This window comes from Nelumbo nucifera, chromosome 7 (genome assembly GCF_055504915.1).
Source record: "Nelumbo nucifera cultivar China Antique chromosome 7, China Antique-T2T, whole genome shotgun sequence".
NCBI classification, from domain to species: Eukaryota; Viridiplantae; Streptophyta; class Magnoliopsida; order Proteales; family Nelumbonaceae; genus Nelumbo; species Nelumbo nucifera.
In genome coordinates this window covers 21,394,575-21,415,514 of record NC_142655.1, presented here as the reverse complement: position 1 = coordinate 21,415,514, position 20,940 = coordinate 21,394,575, and the positions used below count along the sequence as shown (strand labels likewise).

The 20,940-nt window shown below is 45.6% G+C and overlaps 1 pseudogene; it reads right to left on the bottom strand.

Moving 5' to 3' along the window:
• Positions 1-13,855: 13,855 nt before the first annotated feature.
• Positions 13,856-19,031, bottom strand: LOC109114429 (pentatricopeptide repeat-containing protein At2g01510, mitochondrial pseudogene; annotated as a pseudogene).
• Positions 19,032-20,940: the final 1,909 nt, after the last annotated feature.

Here is a 20,940-nt window from a genome sequence, read left to right as displayed (position 1 = left end):
GACCCAACCTAATATTAAACTTAAAATTATTTATGTGATTATGTCTATTTGAATAATTTTTTTTGATTTAAGAATGTAAAATTGTGTTTTAAAATATAAAAGAAAGGGAAAAATACCATCTTGTAGGCCCATTGTTCATTTAAATAGAAAAAAAAATACTTATCTGAAATTTTAATTCTAATTTGAATAGGGAAAATTGTTTTTTTTTTCAATTTGGTCGGGCTTCGGGCTCGGGCTCGAGCTTCGGGCTTTTTACCAGGGCCGGGCTCGGGCCCAAGTTATAGGCCCGTTGGTCGGGCCGGGCTCGGGCTCGGGCCTAGTATATTTTCATTAGTGACAAGTGAAAGCCCGGCCCGAGCCCGGCCCGACCCGGCCCATGAACAGGTCTACTCTCGGTGAAAGAGATCACTAGACGGCCCCTTTCCAGTTGCCTAAATTCGACTGGTCGCTAACAATTTCTCAAATTCCTAGATTTAATAGATTTAGGATAGCAATTTTAAAAATTCATAACTTTTAGTACAAAAATCTAAGTGTTCTAGGTACCGTTTCGAAGATTTCATTGAGAACTACAATTTAGAACCAAAATCTAGTAAAAATGTCACTGAAATGCTAGTTTCCGGCAGCCTAAAGTCAGCTAATGTCCCTTGTATTTCAATCTGAAATTTAACCTAGATTTCTTTCCACAAATCCAAAAGACACAAGGTTGGATCCATTGGGTTCCTAATGTCAAGAAGTCTCTATTAAAACTATTTTTTCTTACCAGAGATTGGTCAAAAGATGATCATCTAGAAAAAATTCCTAATTTTAAATTTGATACACAAGAAAACAAAAGGTGAAAATCTAAGGGAGAAAAAGACTTAGATTAAGAACAATTTGGTGCCAAAAATCACTGAGATAAAACCCTTCCTTGATTCTCCAATGGTGGATTGTCTTCATCTTCTCTTAGGCCTGAGAAAAGAGAAAAGAGGAAATAGTTCTTGCATTAGCTAAAGAAATTGGGTTTTCTTTTGTTAACATATTTTTCCTTTTTTCTAAGTAGTCCTCCCTTAAAAGAATTTGCAAACATGTTCTCCCATTATTAACCTTAGTATTTTTTTTTTCTTGGGTATTACATAGTGATCCACCCAACTTCAGTTTCAGCCATTAATGAGCTCATGACCTTCCTAAAAACTTATTTACTAAAAGACAAAGTAATAAGTTTTTTCAATTCAGCATTTTCAGTTATTATCAAATGACCCTTTAGGTTACCTCATCAAAATAATTTCTTTATGGATTATGCATCTAAAATCAAGTCTAAAACAAACCAAATGAACTACAAAGCATTTTTTTTTTATCTATAATGGAGTTACAAAGAATATAAAAATCAACCTCAATGCTTTTAGACCACAATGATAAAAAACAACCCAAGGAAAAATGATTTGAAAAAAATATAATACAAAAAGAAAATAAAGTTTGGCACTTTGGATATATGATTTATTTTTAATAAAAAAATATTTGTTAACTTATTCCTTGGGTCGGGTCAAATTCAGGTTGGGTCAGAAAATATAAATCTAAAAAATAATTTATTTTTCCATCATTTACTTTTATGAATTCACATTTGTGCCCCACAGCGCTGTGTATATTGGGAACATCTCCCACTGACATCTTCAGAGATGTTCCTAGAGAACCTAAGATGTGCTTGTGGGACATTTGTGGGGAGCAGATGTGATCTCTACTTTTACCAGTAAATATAAGTACATAACTTTTATTTTCTTTTTTCTTTTTTATTAAAGGCTTATGCCTCAAAACGTTTTAAGGCTCAGGCCTTGCCCTTTTCACACCCAATAGCCTCGCCTCCACTTTCCTTTTAAAACCTGTCTAACTAGTATCAACCTCAACCAACATGACATTATTCCTGATTTGGTTCTACAATCCAGAAACAGTACTGTGATATACCATTTTTTTTTTTTTATTTTTCACAAAAAAAAATCCAATAAATATGTGTACTTTTTTTCATAAAATTATGAACAAATCATTTTATGGTTCAAAGTTTCATGTACACCAATTGACATCACCTGTGAAGCATCATTCAAAGCTTTTTAATAAAACCCTCGGGGGCCGGGGGGACTTGACTAATTATACCGGAAAAGACGTTATATCCAAATCAAACAGTATCATAAATGTGTTAACCTATTTATCGAAATTCACAAATAGACTTTGATTGATCAAAGTTTTTATGTCTTTCTAGCATCGTAGATTTTTTTTCTTTTATAAAGTGTGTTTCATAAAACTGAGGAGATGATAGAATTGGGTTTGGAAGGTTCTACCTCAATCATCATAATGAACCAAGTTGTCATGCACCCTTGGTTGTATGGATTTTAACTTGGCATGAGGAAATGAAGGTTATTTGGAAAATAATCTCTTTGATAACCAGTTCATCCTTCTTAGAAAAAAAAAGACTTCGTCATTGTGCTGCACTAAAATTCATGTTTTGTGCAATGGAAACTCTTTCATAACCGTGTTCTTGTGCTTGTTTTTTTTTTCTCTCTCTCTCTCTTCAAGTTGCATAGAGTCAAGCAACCCCATTTTATGGCCCACATAACAAAATGGCATTGGACATTAGAAATCTCTCTCTTCAAGTCTCAACCTTCAAATCAAAACTTAGAATCAAATTTAGCCTAAAATTTAAAAAAACTCCGTGCCATTTTTATTCACTTGTTCATAACAATCTACAATTACAGTATCAAGTGCATGAAAATAAATAACAAAAAATTACAGATGGGAAGTGATATGGGTATATGTGGTTGGCTCACCATATCCTAACACGTGACATCGGTTAGGGGTATTATGGACTAACGAGTTTCCTAAGGGCATTTGAGTAATTCCCACCCTTAGCGATTGATGAGCACTTGATGCGGATGCACATTTTGAGTGCATTTACCGCTGAGCCAATGACATAGAATCATGGTTGGCCGACGCCTCTCCAGGTCCCCCTACGTGACTGTGACTGCGATATGCGGGACGGTTATACATCGTACATTACTCCCCACCTGGGTGACTCCTACTATAAAAGGGACATTGCAACCAAGAAGTATGATGCACACATACTTTATCTATTACTTACACTCTTGTGGTGATCTTTACTCTCTTTGAGGCATCGACTAATTTGACCGTCAGAGTTCTCGCCCCTAGGAACACTCCGGGGGCATCTGATGTCTTTTCATTCTTAGCAGGTAGGACCCACAGCCCTCAGACCTCAAAAATTATTCAGCTGCCCTCCACTCCAGATTTGGCAGCATCAGGAATCAAAGCTGATAATTAATTATATTCATACCGCTTGTTCAACACTTCAACATATAAAAGCCAATAGTCGGGAATCTTTATCTCTGCAAAATTTACAATAAGGCTATGCTTGGTTTGAAGGAAAAGGTAGGGAAAGGAAGGGAAAGACAGGGACTCCAATACAAGGTTCGTAAAGGTTTTCCTACCTTTCCCTACATTTTCCTTCAAACCAAACATTGCATAAATGGCTTCTGATGAAGGGGAATTTGGCCCGACCTCGCAATCACCCGACACGTGGCAAAAGCAAGCAACTCGGGACAACAGAGCGCCCAAAACGAGCACCGAAAGTAAGTCCAAGCTCACTACCGAGCCCGAACTCCACCAGACCGCTCTAATAGGAGCCCGAGCTCCCTACCAAGAGTCCGAGCTCCCTACTGGGAGTCCGAGCTCCCTATTAAGAACCTGAGCTCCCTACTGAGAACCCGAGCTCCTTGCAAGGAGCACGAACTATATTGGGTCCCAAGCCTCACAAAGCTGTGACCCGAGCTGGCCCATGGCAGCTCGGAACACTCCCCAAACCGAACTCAAGACATCTCGCTTGCCACTCCAACACTTCGCTTCCGAAACACCAGGCTGACCAAACGTACCTGACACCAAGGACGTCCGTGTCCAAGGGCGACGCACCTAACTGATTTGGGATCTGACGCCTGACAGCCGCACTTCAAACGGCCTCCTGCTACCGCCACTTTCCACCGTCGTTACTAGCCGCAGAGACGGCTCCGACAAAAGGAGCAGTGGCGGTTCTGTCCGGCCAAAGGAAATGACATCCGAACTGGCAGGAGCTCAGAAATAATCATGCCCGATTTGACGGAAGCCTGGAAGTGAGTGCGCGAGGTGGTTATAAAAGGCTCCTACCCCCCAAGAACGAGGCATGCTAACTTTGCGCTATCTGGTCTATCTTGCCTTTGAAAGACTAACTTGAGCTTCGGAGCCCTTACGCCGGGTTCTCCCCGGAGCTTCTTCCCTCCCTCCGTTTCAGGTCCCTGCCACTCAGTTCAGAGGCAAGATCGTTGACAGCTAAGATCGGCCGGATTGTGCATCATCAATTGGCGCCGTCTGTGGGAACGCTTCAAAAGGCCTCCCTCCAAAACTCTCATACCCCTTTCTTCTTCTTTGAAAAACTCAACACTCATGGCCTCTTCCAGCAACACCGGACGCGGCACAGAGACAAACACCACCGGGGAATAGCCTCAAGTTCCCATGGTGTGTGTTGGGCAATTCACCATCCCCCTCTCGGTGGACGAAATTCCCAATCTGAATACGCCATAAGCAGTGGCGCTTGTAAACCTTCCTACCACAAACATCCCCTTTCCTCTCCCCATCGAGACTACCTTCGCTGAACCAACTGCTGTCCCCCTGGCAGCTAGCCAAAATCGGTTGGACGACCTGATGCAGTGCATGTGGGCAATGCAAGCCCAGATGCAACAATTCCAGCAACACCAGCTTCACCAGCACCAAGTGTTGCACAACCTCTCCCAGTATCACTATCAACAGCAGTTCCCCCAACTGCCACCGAACCAACCACTACTTCCACCTCGCCACCCTGCTCCGAAGCCGGTCAAGGCCTCTCCGTAGGATGGGCGCCCCCACCAAGGAAAGGCCTCCAGGCCCCAGAACCCCCCAAACAGCCAGGCCTCGTCCCCAGGTCGGAGAGAAAGAAAAGTCATCCCCGCTTCGCAGCTCGCAGGCGGGTCGGGAACCTCGCCCGCGAGATCGGCACCTCGGGGCTCCAAACCGGAGTTCCCACTCGTGGAAAACCGATTCGGCGCACTGGCAGCAGCGGACTACCAGCACTCCGGGCCCATCGAGCTCGGCAACACGGAGGCCAGCAGCGCCAGTACAAGGCCCACTCATTTGCGAAGGCGCTGTCGAGGTCGACGAACCGCCACCCGTGTCCTGTCAGAGCTCAGAGGCAAAGGCGAGACGAGCTCGGATGAGGTAGGAGTTGCCCCGATTCTCTCAGTTCCTTCCCCCCTCGCGTCAGAACTCCTGGCAGTCCCCTTGCCCAGAGATTTCAAGCTCCCACCTCTAGACAAGTATGACGGGTCCTTCGACCCCAACGACGACGTTGACGCTTTCCAATCCCAAATGCACATCGCCAGAGCCAGCGAATCATGCATGTGCGTGGCTTTCACCACCACCCTCAGGGGAGTAGCCCGCACTTGGTACAGGAACCTGGCCCCCAGGTCGATAAAGTGTTGGGCTCAGTTCGTGCAGGTCTTCACTGCACACTTTGTCACCAGCAAACGGTGCCCCAGAGCAGAGGAAAGCATCTTCGGGGTAGTCCAAAGGGAAGGAGAACCCATACGGGGCTACATCAAACGATTCAATGAAGCATGCTTACAGATACCGTGGTTAGACCCTGCGGTGCAGCTCGCGGCAGCAAAAAGAGGGGTGACGCACAGAGTTCAAATGGCACATGGTAGCTAACCAGCCCGCGACCGTGGCCGAGTTTCTCAAGCTCGCAGACAAGTTCATGAGGACGGAGGAAGAAATCAACCAACGAACCGAGGGCGGGAACGAGAAAAGAAAGAGGGATGGCGAGCCCTCTAACTCAGCCGGCCGAAAAAACCCGGCCTGGGACCCAAAACCGAACCAGTCGTTCCGAGCTCCCCTACCAGTTCGGACGGATTACACACCACTGAACACAAGGCGGACCGAGATCTTAATGACGATCAAGGATGCCCCGTACGTGAAATGGCCACCTCGCCTAAAGGGAAATCCGAACGAAAGAAACAAGAATTTGTATTGTAGTTTCCATAGGGACCATGGTCACAGTACCGAGCAGTGCAATAATCTCCGAGACGAAATAGAGGGGCTCATCCGTCGCAGATACTTGAGAAACTTTGTACAGCACAACAATAATAACAATAAAGCGGATCGGCCAGGCGAGCACGAAAAGGACGCCCCTGAATCTAGCAGTAGGCCTGCCGAACCGTTGCAGCGACAGCCTCCGGTAGAGAGGCCAATTCAGGGAACCATCCATGTAATTGTGGGAGGTTCGGTGGTAGCGGGGTGTACATCGGTGGCGGCCCAGACTTCAGTTTGCGAAGCGGTCCTCGAGGAGCAGAACCCTCCGAAAAGGCCAAAGACCGAAGAGCCAATCCTCTTCACGGAAGACAACGCGCGAGGAGTTCGCTACCCCCACGATGACGCGCTTGTCATTAAGCTAAGGATCAACGACTTCGAGGTTAGACGCGTACTCGTAGATTTGGGCAGCTCGGCGGACATCCTCTTCAAATCGGCGTTTGATCGGCTACAGCTGCCGAAGGGCGAACTAAAGCCCGCGAACACTCCCCTGGTGGGCTTCAGCGGAGAGGAAGTCAGGCCCCTCGGAAAAATAACGGTACCTGTGGAAGTCGGCACGTGGCCTTGTGCGGTCAGACTCAACCACGACTTCCTGGTGGTCGCGAACCCCTCCCCATACAATGCCATAATAGGGCGGCCAATCACGCATATCCTACGAGCGGTGGTCTCCACCTACTATTTGGCCATGAAGTTCCCTACGGACTTCGGTGTGGGGGTAGCACGGGGCGACCAGCTCGAGTCCCGCAAGTGCTACGTTGCCGCCCTAAAGGGAAAGACCAAGGCAGCCGGCGACCTCGATCTAGAGCGGCCCGCGGAACAAGGCGAAGAACGAGCCTCGCCCACAGAGGAAACAGTTGCGATTCCAACCTCGCCTACGGACCCAGCTCGCACACTCCAGATCAGTGCTTCCGTCAAAGAACCCCTACGGACCGAACTGTCAGACCCGTTAGACAGAAGAAACGGAACATAGCCCTAGAGTGCTGGAAGGCGGTCGACGAGGAAGTCGAGAAGCTCCTTGCGGCAGACTTCATAAGGGAAGTCCATTACCCGAGCTGGGTGGCCAACCCTGTGCTGGTGAAAAAGGCGAACGACAAGTGGCGCATGTGCGTCGACTACACCGACCTGAGCCGAGCTTGCCCGAAAGACTGCTTCCCCCTTCCTAGGATCGACCGCCTAGTGGACGTGACCTCGGGACATGAATTGCTAAGCTTCCTGGATGCCTACTCAGGCTACAACCAAATCCGGATGGACCAGTCCGACGAGTAAAAAACCAACTTCATAACCGAGTTCGGTCTATATTGTTACAAGGTCATGCCCTTCGGGTTAAAGAATGCCGGGGCGACCTTCCAAAGACTTGTAAATAGGCTGTTTCGGCCCCTGATTGGCACAAAGATAGAGTGTTATGTAGACGACATGGTCGTCAAGACACGATTTTCACAAGAACTAATAAAAGACTTGGACTCTGTCTTCCAAATCCTACGTCAGTTTAGCATGAAATTGAACCCGAACAAATGTGTCTTTGGCGTCACCTCGGGCAAATTCCTAGGCTACGTTGTCAATCGGCACGGTATCGAGGCCAACCCGGACAAGATAAAAGCCATCCTAGATATGAGACCGCCTCGGAAAGTAAAAGAAGTTCAGAGGCTAAACGGCCGCATAGCCGCTCTAAGCCGCTTCATGTCCAAGTCGGCAGATCGCTGCCTACCCTTCAAAGCAATCAAAGGCAAAGGGTTCGAGTGGACCCAAGACTGCCAGCTCGCGTTTGACGAGCTAAAAGGTTACCTCGCCAGTGTGCCAACCTTAGCTCGGCCCGAGGAAGGCGAAGTCTTAGAACTGTACCTCTCGGCTAGCGACGAGGTGGTCAGTTCGGTACTAGTAAAGGAAGCAGACCGGGTCCAATGACCCATATATTATGTTAGTAAAATCTTGCAGGGAGCAGAGACAAGGTACCCGCAGATAGAAAAGCTAGCGTACGCACTGGTGATAGCAGCACGGAAACTCCGCCCGTACTTCCAGGCTCACACCGTCATCGTCCTGACCGACAAACCTCTGATACAAGTTTTACTCAAACCCGAGGTTTCCGGTCGACTGACGAAGTGGGCCATCGAACTCAGCGAGTACGATCTCTAGTACAAGCCAAGAACTGCCATTAAGGCCCAAGCCTTGGCAGATTTTATCGCAGAATGCACGTTTAGCCTCAAAGCCCCTGATCCGGTCGAGCCCGAGATCCCCAGTTCGGGCGAGCTCGGAGCTCCCAAGCCAAACGAGTCCGAACCCCGTTTAGTAGCAGCCAGTGTAGCATCCCTCCTGGTTAGACGAAGTGCGAACTGGGATGAGGAGCCCTGGATCCTTCACGTAGATGGCTCCTCGAACCAACAAGGCAACGGGGCTAGAATAGTGCTACGCGGCCCGAGCGGAACAAAGCTGGAATACGCACTACGCTTTGAGTTCGCGGCATCCAACAACGAGGCAGAGTACGAGGCACTGATAGCCGGGCTAAACCTAGCGCACAAGGTTGGAGCAAAGCACATGGTTATTTGTAGTGATTTCCAGCTCGTGGTCAACCAAGTTACAGGCGAATACGAAGCGCGCAAGCTCACAATGATTGCGTATTTGGCAAAAGCAAAGGAGGCTCTGCTCAACTTCCTGTCACACTTCATCAAGCAAATCCCGAGGTCAGAGAACGTTGAGGCCGACGCCTTGGCCCGACTAGCTAGCACGAGCCACAACGCCAGGAGAACCGTGTACGTAGAGGACTTACCTCGGCCCAGCATTCTCGGTGGGGCAGAAGAGGTCGCTCCCGTCACTGAAGCAAAGCTGAGCTGGATCGACCCACTCACGAGCTTCCTGCTAGACGGAACCCTCCCCGCGGACCGCAATGCAGCCAAGAGGGTGCAGCGCCAGGCAGCCAAATACGTCATGATAGACGAACGGTTGTACCGACGATCCTACATGCTCCCTTACCTGCGATGCTTGCGCCCAGCCGAAGCCGGGTTGGTACTCCGCGACACTCATGAAGGCTTGTGCGGCGGACACCTGGGCGGCAGAGCCCTCGCCCAAAAAGCACTTCGACAAGGATACTACTGGCCAACGATGAAGACAGAGACAATCGAGCTCGTCAGAAAATGCGACAAGTGTCAGAAGCATGCCAACATCCACCATCAGCCCGCTGCCGACCTCAAATACCTCACCAGCCCATGGCCCTTCGCCCAATGGGGCATCGACCTCCTGGGGCCGTTCCCACCAGTGACAGGCGGGAGAAAATTCCTAGTGGTGGCAGTAGATTACTTCACAAAGTGGATAGAAGTTGAACCCCTAGCAATAGTTACAGCCCGAAACATACAGAACTTCTTTTGGAAGAACATTGTATGTCGCTTCGGGCTACCTCGGGTACTGATCTCCGACAACGGCAAACAGTTCGAAGATATCAAGTTCCAAGAATGGTGCCAAAGTATGGGAATTAGTCAGAACTTCACGTCGGTCGCACACCCGCAGGCAAATGGCCAAACAGAAGTAATGAACAGAGCCATCCTCCGCGGACTGAAAGCACGATTAGACCGAGCCAAAGGTTTGTGGGCAGACGAACTACCAAGTGTTCTATGGGCTCATCGAACCACGGAAAAAACCGCCACAGGAGAGACCCCCTTTAACCTCACCTACAGCACCGAGGCGGTGATCCCGGCGGAAATCAAAGTGCCTACGCTGCGACTAGAAGCGTACGACGAATAGACAAACGAGGGCGAGTTAGGCACCAACCTCGACCTACTGGACGAAGTGAGGGACCTCGCGCACATCCGAACTACGTCCTACCAACAAATGGTAGCTCGGTATTATAACGCGCGAGTAAAGAAGAGGAACTTCCGCGTCGGCGACCTGGTTCTCCGTAAGGTCATGGTGCCCGAACCCGGTGTAGGGAAACTTGGACCAAATTGGAAAGGACCCTATAAAGTAAAGAAAGCACTCGGTGGGGGGGCATACGAGCTCGAAACCTTAGAAGGGAAACAAATACCCCGAGCATGGAACGTCGTCAACTTAAGAAGATACTACCTATAAACCACCAAGGCAAATACCCCGAAGCCTAGGTAGAAAACGAACTGAAGGACCGAAATGGTCAGTTCGGCAAAAAACGTAGCTCGAAGACAGGACAACCAGCACTTAAACAAAAAGCCATTTCATTTCAAATGAAGGTGTACATTCAAAAAAAAAAAAAAGCCATTTCTTGAGTACATTATCAGAAGCCACTTAAACAAAAAGCCATTTTACAAGCCAGGGGCTACTTCATCATTATCAGAAGCCACTTCGACAACACCCGAAGGACCTGCCTCCCCCTCGGAGTTCGGTTCGGCATCTGCAGCATTAGCCATCTCTTGAGTAATGCGCGAAGTGGATATGGCGCTAGTATCGAGCTCGGGGTACGTATTCCGGATCATCCACCGGCTTAGCTTGAAACCCCTCCTGTAGGAGTCCACCATCAGATCATCGAAATCCGGCGAAGCAATATAATCACTGACAGCTTTCTTCTTCGCGTCTTCGATGCCTTGAGAGAAGATCTGAGTCCTCTCCCTGATATCCTCTTGAAGATACTCGACCTGATGCTGCAGGTCCAGCTTCAATTCCGCCATATGCTTCACCACCACTCCCATGGCCTCGGCATCTCTCTGAGACCTCGCCCGCCTAGACCGCGCGAGGCGAGCAGCCTCCTCGACAGTTCGAGCAGCCTCCTCGGCAGCTCGCGCCTGCCTCGAGCACCTCTCCACCTGGTTCGCTAAGGCGTGAATAGAAGAGTTCACCTATCAAAGGGAAACGGGATCAAAGGAACGAATAGAAGAATAAAGGCCGAAGAACTCTAAAGAAGGGAGCATTTACCACCATGGCATGAGTAACGGCACGGCAGGCCACTTGGTGTAGAGGGAGCTCGGTCCACGCCGCGACTTCCTCGGGAAACATGGCCTCCTTACTCCGTTGAAGAGCGTGAACAGGCGACAGCACACTCTTGAAGTCCCCCGGGGCCTCCGAGCCCGACGGCCTAGCTCGCCTATGGGCAGACTCGGAGTAAGCGGGAGCCCCTGTGTGTGTGGTTTCGGCATAAGGAGCCCCCACCGGCTCCTGCATAGGATTAACCATCTCGGGCTCCATAGGCTGATCCTCCGCCAGATAGTCCGGCATCTCGGGCTCCGCACCCTGGGGTGGTTCGGCGCGAGCTCGCTTAGCCACCCGTTTTCTCCTCTTCATACCCTGGAACAAGTGCCCACCTCGGGTCCCTCAAGAGTCCATCGTACCTGCGAAAAGGAGTTCGGCATCAGTAAGACACGTAAAAGAAGAGCAAGACAGGATCACTAGGGGAAGAACCTACCCGAACTCAGGCCAGCAGCAATAAGCTTGGCCTCCGTCAGATACCGTTGACACTCCAGCCCAAGCCGCGCCCATTGCCGGAGGCCTTTCGCCGTCTCCTTATCGAGTGTGACGCCGGAGTCGGGAGCGGCCATCCCCCAGCCGGTCTGAAACGGCCACCCCTGCGCACTTCGCACCCCGAAATAGTCCTGCTTCCACGCCGGGACATTATTAGGGAGTCCGTGTAAGAGCTTGAAGCCTGGACGAGGAGATAGGTAGTATGCCCGCCTACGCCCAGGAAGGGGACCCGCTTGCTTTTTCAGCATTAAAATAGAGGAGAAAATCTCCAGATCCAAAGGAAAGTTCTCGTCACAGAATAAGGAGATCGTACCCACTAAATTCCTAATGGAGTTCGGGTGAAGCTGGCCGACCGTCACACCGAAGTGGTTTAGAACCTCGACGAGAAGAGGATGAAAAGGCAGTCGCAGCCCCGCAGCAAGCTGCTCCCGGAAAATCACGATCTCATCAGGACCGTGTTCCCAAGGGAAGCTACCCGTAGGGATGAAGTAGGCGTGCTCCCCGGGCAAGTTGTAGTAGTCTATGAGGGATTGAAGTCCCTCAGGCGTCATAGTCGAAGGGCCGAACTGATCTAAAACCCGGCCACGACGGGAGGTGGACGCCAACCTACCCGAGGCACCTCGGCCTGTAGGTTCAACCCCTTCCTCAGGACCTACATCAGGCTCACTTGAACTACCGGGGGACGCAAATTGGTTCGTAGAACCTACATCAGACCCGCTTGAACTATCTGAACCCTCCGAACTAGACATCAGAGAACGGAACGGGATTCCAAGAGCACTCACCCGGGAAGAAGACTGAAGTAGACCACGAAAGCTCGAACAAGCAAGGAACCTGGGACGCGAGCTGAAACTTAGGCGCGAGCTCAAGAGGTATAGTAGCAAGGACGCCCCCCCCCCCCCCCGCGCTATTTATATCCACAGTGGCCGGAAAGTGACGGCCCAGATCGAAGCCAATCCAACGGCCCACAGCCGCGCTAAACCGCACGTCTTCTAAAGCCGACCAGCGCATGTCTTTCCGAAACTGACGAGGCGTCACGCACGTCCTGTCAGAGGACGGGTGTCAGCACGCACCTTCTCGAAACTGACAGGGTGTCGGCGCACGTCTCCTCGCAATAAAAGCATCTGCAGCACAACTTCCGAACGACTACCAACACGTCTCCCAAACGCGCGCCCTTTTTTTAAAATCAAATTAAAGCGAGCGCCCTCAGTACGAACCAAAACCCTCCTGCTACCTTACGAATTCCCCGCGCCAAGACAGGACCCTTGTCGCAGGGAGTGGGGGGCAATTGATGAAGGGGAATTTGGCCCGACCTCGCAATCACCCGACACGTGGCAAAAGCAAGCAACTCGGGACAGCAGAGTGCCCAAAACGAGCACCGAATGTAAGTCCAAGCTCACTACTGAGCCCGAACTCCACCAGACCGCTCTAATAGGAGCCCGAGCTCCCTACTAAGAGTCCGAGCTCCCTACTGGGAGTCCGAGCTCCCTATTAAGAACCCGAGCTCCCTACTGAGAACCCGAGCTCCCTGCAAGGAGCACAAACTATATTGGGTCCCAAGCCTCACAAAGCTGTGACCCGAGCTGGCCCATGGCAGCTCGGAACACTCCCCAAACCGAACTCAAGACATCTCGCTCGCCACTCCAATACTTCGCTTCCGAAACACCAGACTGACCAAACGTACCTGACACCAAGGACGTCCGTGTCCAAGGGCGACGCACCTGACTGATTTGGGATCTGACGCCTGACAGCCGCACTTCAAACGGCCTCCTGCTACCGCCACTTGCCACCGTCGTTACTAGCCGCAGAGACGGCTCTGACAAAAGGAGCAGTGGCGGTTCTGTCCGACTAGAGGAAATGACATCCGAACTGGCAGGAGCTCAGAAATAATCATGCCCGATCTAACGGAAGCCTGGAAGTGAGTGCGCGAGGTGGTTATAAAAGGCTCCTACCCCCCAAGAACGAGGTATGCTAACTTTGCGCTATCTGGTCTATCTTGCCTTTGAAAGACTCTAATTTGAGCTTCGGAGCCCTTACGCCGGGTTCTCCCCGGAGCTTCTTCCCTCCCTCCGTTTCAGGTCCCTGCCACTCAGTTCAGAGGCAAGATCGTTGACAGCTAAGATCGGCCGGATTGTGCATCATCAGCTTCCAGCCATGTCCCTTTCGCTGTGATGTTGAGATAGAACCTAGCTGTTGACCTCGGTTGGGCTCCAAATTACAATCCCGAAGGAGAAATTAATGCCACAAATACCCATTGAACGATTCTTGCTTCTGCATTTTCATCTGGCAGTGGTGGCGGCTACCAGTGACTGGTGAGAGGAGAAAAGGGGATGATGGCGGAAGCAGAGGAGAGAAGGGGGAAAAGGAAGAAGGTTATGTTCTCTATTTGTTTTATAAGTAACAACCAGATTTTATTCATAAACAGAAAATATATACATAGTACATACACCTTTTAGAGAGCATCTGTACTCAATCTCCTTAACATAGAATTGCCATTTTGCCCAGAAAAAAAACTGATTTATACCCAACCCTGTGTTGTTTAGGCATCATCTTTGAACCCGATTTATTTTAAGTTGAACCTCCTTAGTCAACCACCTGTGTTGTTTTATTTCATTCCTGCAAGCCCACACAGCATTTTCATTGTTCCTCAATCAACTAATAACCACTTCCGAATCACCTTCAATAGTTAATCTTTCTGTTTTCAGCTCTCTTGTTCACAGGAGACCCTTGTATTACTGCCATGATTTCTACCCTTAGAGTCTCCTACTCCCATCAGGCCTGAGAGCATTTCTATCTTCTTCCCTTGATTTCTGGAAACCCTTCCTACTCCCGGTGGCCCCAGATTTCCATGCTACTATCAAAATAAGTTTAACAACACCTTTTTAAATGGTGGATCCCACTGCTTCTGAATCCCCTGCCCTCAACTTTATATCACCTAATGGAAAGAGTGAGAAGGCTTCCATTGATTTTAACCAATGAACCATTCTTACTGTAATACACTCCATAATTGCTTCTTTTGATCTTTCTTTCTCCCTAAATATTCTTGCATTCAGTTATTCCCAAACTGTCCATATGAGAGCTGCTCAAGTGCATCTCCGCATTACTATTCCCTTTTTTTTTGGGCCATGAGTATGTAGAGATGATGTTGCCTTTTTTGCATTGGCTAAAACAGCCAAGAGTAGAGTGTATCAAGTGTAGCAGATCAGGACTGGTTACCTTTTTATAATATTGTACAGATTTACCAATAATCCCTGCTTGTACACACTCCCTCTTTCATATGATGAAACCTGACGGCATCCCTCAAGATAAATTCTCTAGCTCGTGATCTTTGATATGAATTTTGCAGAAGCATGTCGATCTTCACAAGTTCGAAAATTTTTCATTATTCTAATGGGCGTACCAGGTGCTGCTTTTAGCAAGCAATAAGCCATGGCCAATTTCTCACTATGACTCCTCAATACATTTCCCTTCACATCAGCTTCCACATCATGTAAGACAACTTTAGTCTCAGGAGTATATCCAACTCTGCTGATTCTTTCCATCAATTCCTCTAATTTCTGATATATTTTATCAGAATCTGAGTGGGACATGTCACCGGAGATGAAACAATGAACCTTATTACCTATCTCAATTGAGCTCCAGCCTGCTGGTTTCCTCCTTTTTCTCTCATTAAACCCCTTATTTCTCGTACTTCTGACCACATCCCAGCAGCTGCATATATGTTTCACAGCAAGACATAGAAACCTGGATCTACAGAGTTCAACTCAAATAGCCGCTCAGCAGCAAATTTACCAAACTCAACATGGCCATGGATCCTGCATCCACCCAACAATATTGCACCCCATATGCCTGGAGATGGTTCAGTGGGCATTTGATTAATCAAAGACACTGCATCATCCAAAAGCCCTGCACGTGCAAACATGCCCACCATACAAGCATAGTGCTGCGGATGTGGGATGCTGCCATGGTCATCAACCATCTTTCGGAAATATCCTTGACCCTCTTTGACAAGTCCAGCTTGAGCACACGCTGATAAAACTCCGACATAGGTGATGTAATTAGGTTAGATATTATTTTCTTGCAATTTCTCAAACAACATGACGGCCTCAGCCCCATAACCATGGGTGCCATATCCACCAATCATGGAGCTCCAAGCAACAATACTTTTTTTATTAGGAATGAGATTGAACAGCCTCCGGGCAGCAACTAAGTCACTAGATTCGGCAAAAGCATCCATCAAAGCAGTCATTACATACTCATCCAAGTCCAAAGCATTCCTGATGGCAAAACCATGACAGGATCTTACCAAATGGAGTGCACCAACACGACCAACAGCAGGTAAAATTCCAGCTAAAGTAGAGCCATTCGGTTTCAATCCACTGTGTTGCATTTTTTTTAAACAATTTAAAGGAATCATCTATCATCCCACTTTGGACATAACAAGAAATCAGGCAATTCCAAGCAATGAAATCTTTCATAGGCATTTCTTCAAACACTTTCTTAGTCAACCAGAAGTCACCAGAATTTGCATACACGTCCCCAAAAGAGCAGTAGAAATGACAACATCAGCACCAAATCCACTCTTTATCACCCAAGAATGAATCCACTTGCCTGTATAAATTAATAAAAATTACTAACATCAATTAAATATTAATAAATAGTGTAAACAATAAAACAGTCCCAGAGGAAACCATCCACCTTCTAGTTAGTCAAGCCCTATGCCCTCATCTGTGAACACAATCCAGAACGACCTATTGGTTTCAATTAGCAAGGAAATCTCATACTACTATAGAAACACTGATTTATTTATCTTAAAATGCGTTTGGGAGTGCTCCAACAGGCTTTCTGTGCTTTTTATGTTGGAGAAGCCAAAATTAAAGCTAGTGAAAAAAAAGGCAAAAAAACTCAAAACAGGCTTTTTTTTTATGCAAAAAGCCCCATTAGAATTAAACAAAAAGCCAATGAGTAGCCAAATAGTAAAAAAATGACTTTTCAAAAGCACATCTAAAAAAATGACTTTTTCAGAAGTTTGTTTAGGCCAAAAAGTACTCCAAGCGTGGCCTTAACCATCTAAGAAATCAATTCAGATCTCCTACCCACAAGACACTACAGCTGTACATTGGGAATATCTCTCCATGAACAGGTAACATGCAAATATGGGAGATATTCTCAATGTGCAGCTGTAGTGAGGTGTGGGTAAGAGATCCGAACTGCTAAAAAATAGCCTATCAGATTATCCAATAACATTAAAGACAGATGTTCATAGACCCAAGTAGCAGAGAAAATGTTGGCAAACAGATTGTTGGTGCACACAATTATTTCACAGTTTCTTGATTGAAGAGTTGGGACCAATTTTTGTAATATATAATTCAAGGATTTCTATATCATACAGACTGCAAGTTACTGAGCAGCTTTCCAATGTGAAATATTTTATTGTTCTTTTCCTCTCTATTTTTTCATGTATTGATTCCTCACTTATCCAAAAAATGAAAATGATCACCTAGAAAGATCCTCTAGATATTTACCAAAAAAGGTTATTGAGAAAAAAAAAATTGGTAGCTAGAAAGTGTACTGCAGTGTTATTGGAAAAAAATTGGTTGCTTTCCCACCTTATGTAATTCACCCAATCAGAGTAGCCAAAAAAAAAAAAGTTAACCCAATTAGGGAAGTCACTGGGTTTTTAGTAATTAGATAGCCCGCATTTAGGATGCCTTATAAAAATTCCCTTAGTTATATCTCCATTAGGAGTAGAGACAACCTTTTGATTCTGTTGAGAATACATTGTTTTGCAAGTAGGGGTGGATTCGAGCTGAGCTGAGCCGAATAGTATTAGGCTCGAGCTCAATTTTGAGAACAAATATTTTATAAAAATACAAAATTATGTATAAAAATATTTTTTATTTGATATTTAAAAAATTAAGAATTATAATATTTTTATTATATATTCGAGCCGGCTTGCGAACTTCGCGAGCCACCAAGCTCTAGTAGACTCGAGCTCGACTCGTTTAATAATCGAGCCAGTGAATTGGACTACTGCAAGCTCATTTCTCATAAATTATCACAAGATTATTTGTACAATTGGGCCTGCATGATGAATGACCCAAAATAAAGAATTTTATAAGCTGCGATTACATGTAGCTTAATACCTGTCTCATCCAGCAAACGTTGAGGCTACGACAGTGTCCCCCTTGGAGCATCGTGGGCCAAAAAATGGCTTAGGGATGCAGTGCTCAAGAAGAACTTTAAAATACTTCAATTCATATTGATCATTTAAATGAGCTGAAATGAAATAACGTCCATTTAGAAGTCCACATAAAATCATATTTTGTTTAATGCATGAGGATATTTGAATGGGCAAAATACAAGAATCCATGTGAATCTTTAAAAAGATGGGAAAATTAGAGTCCATATAGAAGCCCAAAAATTTGTTACTTTGCTTACAACAATTCATTTAAATGGGTTGAACCAAGAAGGGCACAAAACCATTTTGATGGATAAAACTCTAGGCACATAGCAGTAGAGTCCTGATCTAAGAAAAGTTCTTTTCTAAGAAAGGCAAAGGGTGAATTCTGCAGAGTGGAGGTGAGTGAAGCAAGCAATTGAGGGCTGAGAGATACAATGGATTTAGATTAAGGAGGGTTGGCCCATATAATATAATAGGAGGTCTTTAAACCCAAGCACATAATAGGTGTCATCTGGCATCCTTTTGACTGATATCAGCACCAAGATCAAACTTTGGCAGCATCAAGCATGACCATACTCAGTCCATTGTCCAAAAAGAAATTCAATCATGTGACTAACATGAATATAAAAATTGAATTAGATGTGACCATGATTTGTCTATTATATGTAATAAATACTACGCAATAAACCTCAACTGTTTTTGGTTCAATTGGACTGATAGAAATAACTCAAAACTACTAGTAGAGAATACTCCATAGGCATGGTTATCATTTTAGGGTTGCTTTACAAGCATTCTCATCTTCCCTGAGATTGTTTGAGGTTACCTTGAAATTTTAGGGTAAGGCATTGTAAAGCTATTCTTATCATTGATGACTTTCACAAACAAATTCTCGTGCAGCATGGGGGATTTGGTTTCTGTCGCACGGAGGACAATATGGTTGTCTGTCGGAAGAGGGAGCCGCAGATGTGAACCTGCATGAGTGAGTTGAAGAGAAACGCATCTGGATATTGCGGACATCGGTCCAAGACAAAAAGGGCGGATTCCAAGTCCCCGAACTTTCCGTAAGAGGCGATCAATTTGGCTATGAGACTGAGGTTACAGCCTTACAGGGTGTAGATAACTTGACAAGCTGAGCGTGGGATTGCTTGAGGAGAGAGATGGATTTGCTTCGGGCGGGAGCCAAAGATGGAGAATTTCCCATAGCTTAAACCGTAAACAAACCACACTTGGCCGTAGCGCTGTCATCTTCCCACCTTGAAATCGATGAAGTGATTTCTTGTGCGGCCACTGCAATAGGTCTATCTAAGGCCATGATTTATGATTTTTGGTTGTAGCCCCGGCGCTACGATACCGATGAACTCAACCGTAACAGAGTTTTTCAAACTGAGACAAACATAATTAATTTTCGTGGGTAGGAAACTAAACTTTCAGATTCTAACATTTCACCCCTCTATCTCCTCACTCATTAATTGAATTCAATTGATGGAGAAAGTTAATTTACTAAAACGCCCTTTCCTTATATGAATAAAGGGATTGTACAAATATATAATAAAAGGGGTAAAATGGTCCCACAAAGCAGGGATAATCAAATTTAAACAAATAGGCTTGAATTCAACCTTGAATTAATAAGACAGTGAGTGAGTATTGCAATAGTCATTAGAAGGTAAAATATCAACTATACAATTCATCTAATGTGCAATCAACTACCTATTCCAAAAGTAAATAAACAGAAAAACAACATTGTATCTCCATCTCAAGGGTTTCTTTGTCTCTTGCTCATATGCTTAGAACGCTGATCCACATTCTGTATTGGCATCCCATATTGTGGTGCAAGACTCTGCATATTTAATGATGTGTATGTTGGAGTTGGTGCAAAATTGTTGCCCATATTAAATGAAGTGTATGTTGGAGTTGGTGGAAGATTCTGCATGGGCATTGTTCGAGGTGGTACAAAATTATTGCCTATGTTAAATGATGTGCTTGTTGGAGGAAGATCTTGGAAATGCATTGTTGGAGCTGGTTTAAACTCATTGCCTACGCCAAATGAGGTGTATGTCGAATAAAGGCTTGAGTGCAATTCACCGTCTGTGTAATTAAAGGGGTCTAGGGGAGGCAAGTAACTATTATAGCCAGAAATCATCATCTGGTTGATGGCTGCAAATATGTCTTTTTTCACTTCTTCTGCACTCACATAAGCTTGAGATATGCCATTATCCACTCTCTTCGCACCTTCACTAGCTTGATATATAAATTCCTCCTCTCTATTTTCTGCTTCACCTTGTCCTTGCCCTTTCTCTTCCTCTTTAACTTCAAACCCATCACCTTCAACATCAACCTCAACTTCATCACTTTCATAAGATTCAACTGTGGAGGCATTGTTCCTATTGGAATTACCACGTTTCTTCTCATATATTTTGCATAATACAAAATCGTCCAACTAAAGAAGGAAGAAACATTTATTAGATGAGGAAAGAAGCATTCATAGAGATGTGTTTTTCATTAATTGCAAATACTTAAAAGAAACATGCCTTTAATGAATAGATAAATGTATTTTTAAAACTTAAGAGTTGACTTGATTCAAAAGTCTGTTGAATCTATACAATGTTTGGTGCTGATAATGGAATGATGAAAAGATTACAAACATAAAATGGCTTAACTAGTGAATATTATTAGTTTATGGTATGATTTTTAGGGTAAACACTCATCCCAATAGTTTTTACTTCATTATTTAGCAATTTAGTTAGGTTTAAAGTTGCTAAATACTGAATTATACATTTTTAAATTTGTAATCTTTTCAGCATTTTGCCTTTAGCCCCTGTTTCAACAGTTAACAAAGGCCACCCAATATTGAAAAATAAATTACAAAAGCCTAAAATCTATCAAAGTATATACTACAAATCATGCTGAATTGAATCTAGCTGAGTGGTTGAAATTTTAATTTCCTAATTGAGTCATCTTACTGTATTATACAAAAACATACACCCATATACTTAAATCTGAATATCTGATGAGTCTAAGTTATTTGGTTAAATTTTGGGTTGGTTAACCGATTCAAAATAAATAAAAAATCACATTTTTTATATTTGTTGTATTTAGGTATTTAATACTCTTTAATTTGAAAAACTAGGCATATATAGTGTAAATACATGACATTAGTCCAGATTTATATACCTTCATGTGATCCGATTCATCATTTATAGCCCTTTGATGTTCTTTAATTC